Source organism: Vicia villosa, linkage group LG1 (assembly GCF_029867415.1).
Source record: "Vicia villosa cultivar HV-30 ecotype Madison, WI linkage group LG1, Vvil1.0, whole genome shotgun sequence".
Lineage (NCBI taxonomy): Eukaryota > Viridiplantae > Streptophyta > Magnoliopsida > Fabales > Fabaceae > Vicia > Vicia villosa.
This window is the reverse complement of record NC_081180.1, coordinates 34,931,922-34,938,767: the sequence shown is the minus strand read 5'-3', so window position 1 is coordinate 34,938,767 and position 6,846 is coordinate 34,931,922.

Here is a 6,846-nt window from a genome sequence, read left to right as displayed (position 1 = left end):
GAAACATGGTTGATTATTTTGTTAAAAGATGCGTCGTTTGAAAAACTGTTTGAAAGTTTTTGTTTTGAAAGAAGTTTATTTATTTTGAATAAAAAGACTGTGTAAAAAGAAAAAGGAGTGGGTCTTATACTCTCTAATATTCGAGAGGCCCCTGTTTTATTTTCATAAAACAGGGTGGATGGTTTGAAAAAGATGTGTGATTTGTTGTTAAAAAACTGTTTTGAAGTTTTGGAAAAAGTTTTTTGTACAAAGAAAGACGAAAGGGACTTATACTCTCTAATATTCGAGAGGCCCCACTTCGTTTTGAAAATCAATTGATCAATTAAAAGATTTAATCAAAAGTTTCAAAGAGAAATGGTTCATTGTTTTTGAAAGAACCGCGATCGCTCGTTTTAAAACGATTTGAATTTTGAAAGAAGTCAATTTAATCAAAAGATCATCCTCAATTAACACTTAGATGATTAGGATTTGCTTCAAAAAATATTTACAAGTTACTAAGTTTGAAAATCAAATGAAAAATAGTATTTAAAAGTATTAAAATTACTTAAAAACAAGTCATTTTAAAACTATTTAAAATGTATCAAATAAAATATTTTTTGATGATTTTTTTTTATATTCTTAAAATATATATATTAAATGAGAGGTGTGTAAAAAATGAATGAAAAATGAATTGATTTGGTTAGTTAAATAATTAATTGAAGTTTGTTAAAAAATGAAAGAAAAATAGTTGTAAAAAAATGGTTTTGGTCCCTAGAGGTGTTGAACCCACGCCCTTGTGTTTACCAGCCAACCCAGCTGCGCGCGCAGCTTGTTATTATAACAACTTCGTTTAATTATATTTGAAAACTGATATTTGAAAATTATAAACAGAAAATGGCGCCAAGAACACCATCCCCATTTGATTTTGAAAATTCTTGAAACTGAACCAAATTGATCAAGTGAAGGGTCTATCTTGCTCGGTTTTGGACGAGGAACATGATGATAGCATTTAATTTCATTTATTTTCACTCTAAGACTATCAATTTTCTGATGAACACGAAGAACCCTAGAACTGAAATTCAATGTGAAATCGTGTATGATCATGTTATGATGCAATTGATTGAGGGTTAATGATCCTCATAGGTGCAGAAACAAGATGGTATGCTCATATTTCATTTATGATGCGTGCAAGTATGAGTTTGAAGTTCAAGTGCACTTACCTCAAAAACGGCCAAACTGAGAATTGGATTTTGATCTGGAGATGTTACAGATGCTTTGTATCAATCTGAATAGCTTCAATGATGATTATGGAAGGTGTCTGGATGCTTGGAACCATATGAATTCATCTGTGCTAAGCTGTGGTACCCGAACTGCATAACCTTGGAGTGTGAATCGAATCTGAAGATTATGAGGTTACAGATCATATGTGAGTGTTTGGATAGTTCATATGTGATATATGTGAGGTGTTAGAAGTGTTATTTTGGACAGAAATGATCTTGAATGGATTTTGGCATGATAAGGCTTAGATTATGCATATTTGAGAAGTGAGGTAGTGATTTTGAGTTTGAGATGTTTTTAGAGTGTGTGAGTGGATCAAACACATCCCATATGATGTTTATGGTTTGTGGGAAGCATCACTTTGGTCAGAAATTCAAAGGTTTAGAGGTTGAGCATTTTACCTCTTTGAAACTTAAGAAACTTGCATTCTAAGAAAGAAAGAGAAAGCCTATAATTTGTGTGACTTTGGTGTGATTTTGAATGGAGTTTGGACCTCTATTTATAGGCCAAAGAGTCTGCACTCAGAGCTTTGCAACTTGCTTCAAAGTTTGATGATTTGGCTTAAGAGATAAAAAGGAATCTTTTACATTTAATGCAAAATGGTTAAAAGTAACTAAACCATGGTTATTTTGGCCAAGCTTCTTATCTCTTTCCTATCTGATCTTAAACCAGAAAATATCATTCAATCATTGCTTTGGTGTGTCATTACTTGCATTATTTGGCAAATTGGTTCATAACTTTGCAAAAATGGCTTGAAATTTCAAGTGAAAATGGTCACTAATGTCAAAATTCAAAACCATAGCTACACTCCATATTTTTTCATGCTCTTGGACATTTTGGAAAGCTCATATTACATACTTCAAAAGCCTAGTTGAAAGTTTCTTCAAGACCTTTAAGGAAGTGGGTGAAAAAGATCCATGAACTTTGAGAAAAATGAGGTTTTAAGTGAAATTTTCATAAGATGCCAACTTTGAAGCTCCATATCTCTTAAATGGTTGATCTTATGGAAACAAATTATATGTGACAAAGTTGTTCATTGGATCAAAATCTACAACTTTCATGTTGGAAGTTTTTTTCAGTTTGTAGGTGAAATTTTGAGAAATTCCCTCCCAAAGTTTGGAAAAAAACCATGAAAAACACTTAGAAAAATTTTCTAAGTATGAAAGTCAAACTTTTGACTTTTTGATTCTTGATTGATTTTCTTGATTTTTCTTGACCAAATGACTTCTCATATCATATATTGATGATTTAAAACTTCAAAAGTCATGGTTGACCAAAATTCCCCAAAAGTCAATGGTGATCTTGTTGAGTTGACTTTTTCAGACGAATCGCGTTTCTGGAGATTTCAAATGAAACAGGCTATCCTCACCATATGAGTGGTATGAATGGATCAGATTGAAGCATTAGAGGATATTGAGCCATGGTTTGAGTTGTGACACCATGTCCTGATTAAAAAGTCAGTGGTTCAGTGAATTAGGTCAAAAACCCTAATTGTCGACCTGATGAAATTGATGACTGTGGATCTTGAATTGAGATGTAATTTCCATTGGATGTTGTCATAGGGATTATTTGAAGATGATTGAAACCTTTGATTGACTTCCTGGGGATTTTTAGGGTTTCCCAAATGTGATCCCTGATTTCAGTCCCTGATAGTTCAAAACCCTGATCTGAGGATTTGTCTGATCAATCTTTGTGTAGGAGATGTTATGAGCCAATGGATTAGGTCAAAATGATGCACTTGAGGTCTTGATATCATGTCCCAAGCCATTAGGTCAAATTCTGAGCAAAAGTCAGGAGTGTGCTATCTTTAGTGAAAACCCTAATTCAGTCGACTCAAAGCTGTTGAGCTTGTTGAAATGAATCTCTGAGGACCAAATGTTGATTATTGATGAAGATGATTCATTTGAGATGAAGGGAGAACAAAACCCTAATTGAGTGTTATTTGCACTGATGAGTGATTTCCTGATTAAATCCTGCTGAGCACAAGTAGCAAACACAAACTATGCAATTTGTTAGAGATGCAAATGATGCATATGCAAATGATATGAGGTGGTATCTTAGGTCAAAAATTGGGGTATGACAGCATGGTCTCTTTCAATGACTTGGACCTCTACATCCACATCAGCTTTTGATTTCTCAGCATTGGATGAAGTACTCAGTTTATGTTTTGGTTCTTTCATGACTTGGACCTCGTCTTTGATTTCTTTGGATAAAGTTTCAGCATAAGTACTCATTTTGATTCTTCATCTTCTCTGATTTCTCTGGATGAAGTTCTTTTACTTTTATATTGATTCTTCTGATTCTTCCTCTTCTTTAATCTTTGATAGTCTGAAAGCAAAATATTCCACGCATGTCAAGTACTAGTAATTCCTCCTAATTTTTGGTTCTTCAATTCTCCACGTTTTCTTATCTTGGAAGTTGGAAATATCTTTTGGTAGACTAGCTACCTTGAGCTGTTGAATGATTACATCTATTTGTCTTTTCAAATTTCTTTTTCACCTGGAACTACAAGGAGTCGTTCACCACAAAGTTTATTATCTTTACCAAAAGTTTATTGTCGGTTCCAATTATTTATTAGTCAAGGGTTATAAACCTAAAACAAACACACTATTCTCACTAATCCCTTGTTGCACATTATGTCTCTGAGATTTTTTAGTTAATCTCTTAAGTGAACTAAACTTGTGATTGTTTACTGTAACACCCGTATAATTTTAATAATAATTTAATTGGAATATTGAATTAATAATTAGAATTATAAAGATTTTGTGGAAATAATAGAAAATAATGGTTTATGGCATTTGGGCCGTGTGAGGAAATAGTAAAAGAAGGGGGGGTGATTTTGTAATCCTTTTACTAATTTTATTATTATTTTCATAAAACAATTGGAATTGGGAAAAAAGAAGGAACGTGCAAGAACAGAAATTGGGAACGAGGAACGTGAAGGAGAACTGTAGAGGGAGAGACCAAGAACCAAGAACTCTATCTTGAGGTAAGGGGAGACTCTCCATTTAACCTTTATTATCGTATTATAGGTAATAGTATGGATTGGGAGTATTGTTGGATCCATTGATTCTATATCCTAGATCTTGCTTGTGTTCATCATTTAGACTGGATCTATAGCTGTTAAAATCCCTAATAACTGAGTAGACTTAGGGTATGATGAATGAAATTGATTGTAGAATTGTAAACTGTGATTGTTGGATGAATTCGTAAGCTGTTAGAATGTGAATTTTCTGGTTTTTAGACCCAAATCGCAGACTGTGCAGGTGAAATCGCGAGGAATACGAATGGGTAAGTTGCATAATTGAGAACTTCTGCCCGTTCACGTATGATACGCGTATGATACGCGTATGGAGGGGGTGATACGCGTATGATACGCTCCCCATGTGTGCAGCTGGTTGTACCTTCTGCTCATACTCGTATGGTACGCGTATGGTACCTGGTTGATACGCGTATGCCTGGCTGGTACGCGTATGTGCATGTTTTGTGTGGAAATGATGTCCTGTCCGTACGCATACGATACGCGTATGGTGTGTGTGTGATGGGAAATTTTATCTCTGCTGGTACGCGTATGGCCAGCGTGACTTGCTGATTTTGCTGTTTTGTGATGTTTGAAAGTCTGATGACGTGTGACTTTAAACTGATGAATCTGTATGAAATATTGTTGTCTGATTTATCGAATGATGCAATTATATGTATATGAACATACTTGTTAATGATGATGATGAATGATGATGAATGAGTATAAGATGATGCTGCTCATAGTATGATGATGACGATGGTAATAGTATGTTATATATATGTTTGCATGCATTCATAATCATTTGATGAGGGCTGTATCCTAATGATAAGAGGATACAGTGAAGGGCAAGATTCCCATTGTGTGGAATCTGTGCTGGCAGGGCCGTATCTAGATGATGATAGATCGGTCGGTGGATTTTTCCACTGGTGATGTTTGGTACCACATGCATAGTGTCAGTTTCATACATATGCATAAATTTTCTTATAACATGATTATATATGTTATGTGATGACTTGTTTGTTTATCTGTGAATGTGTGATGATGGTTTGTCTGAATATGAAACAACTGGGTGAATGATATAACTATGATATGTTATTATTTATGATGCAATAACATTGGTTAACTGTGATGAGACTCACCCTTACTTGTTGTCATTTTCAGATTGAGGATAGCGGCGCGACTTGGTGAGGATTAGCTCATAAGTCAGTTTTTAGTTTTGTGTCAGTGTCATGCTCTGGTAGATGTAACACTGGGAACGCATTGTTTGGAGTTTTGATTATAACTCTATTTGGTTATGTTGTTTGAAGTCTGATACATTAATGACGAATGTTGACTTGATAATTTAATTCCGCTGTGTAAACATGATTTTTATTTATTGAGTTATAATTTCCAGAGGTCTCAGTGAATGCATGACATGTGCCGAACGTGTGTATTCTTTATTTTATGAATTGTGACACCTCTTGCATGTTTACTCTGATTAATATTTGTTTAAATGTCGCGGGTTATTAGAGGGTTGTTACAATAGTGGTATCAGAGCATAGTCGGTCGTTGTGACCAGAGTCTTAGTGTCAGTCTTTCCTGTGTATGCGACTAATACGAGTTATTTGTCGATACTTTTGTTCTGACTAGTTGTTTGTGGTTAAGCAGAACAATGGCTCGGAGAGGAGGAAGAAATGATGATGCTATCGCTGAGGCTCTAGGCATGATTGCTGGTGTGCTTGGAGGAAATGCTGTAGGAGCAGGGATTGGTGCTGAAAGGCAATTGGGGAATTTTCAGAGGAACAATCCTCCATTGTTCAAAGGCACGCATGATCCTGAAGGTGCTCAGAAGTGGCTGAAAGAGATCGAGAGAATTTTCAGAGTCATTGATTGTGCTGAGAACCTCAAGGTGAGGTATGGCACACACATGCTGTCTGAGGAAGCTGATGACTGGTGGTTGGCAACCAGAGCTGAACTTGATGCTGATGGTATAGAAATTACTTGGGCTATATTCAAGAGGGAATTTCTGAGAAGGTATTTTCCTGAGGATGTCAGGGGCAGAAAAGAGATTGAATTTCTGGAGCTGGTCCAAGGTAATATGACGGTACCAGAGTATGCTGCAAAGTTGTGGAACTGGCGAAGTACTATGTGCATTACAATAATGATGAAGCCAGTGAATTCTCAAAATGTGTCAAATTTGAGAATGGCCTTCGTGATGAGATCAAGCAGGGCATTAGGTACCAGAGGATTCGGAGGTTTATTGACTTAGTAGATTGTAGCAGGATTTTTGAGGAGGATAACATCAAGCTGAAGTCATCTCACTCCCGCGAGTTGGTTGACAGGAAGGGTAAGAAGCCTATGGATAGAGGTAAGCCATATGGTAGAGGCAAACCTGCTGATTGGAAGAAACTCAGTGGGGGAGATTCCAGTGCTCGTATCAGATGTTACAATTGTGGTGAAATGGGACATCGTAGGAATGAGTGCAAGCTTGATCAGAAGAAGTGTTACAAGTGCGACCAAGTGGGCCACATTACTGCTGATTGTAAGAAGAGGGTTGTGATATGCTACAACTGTGGTGAAGAGGGTCA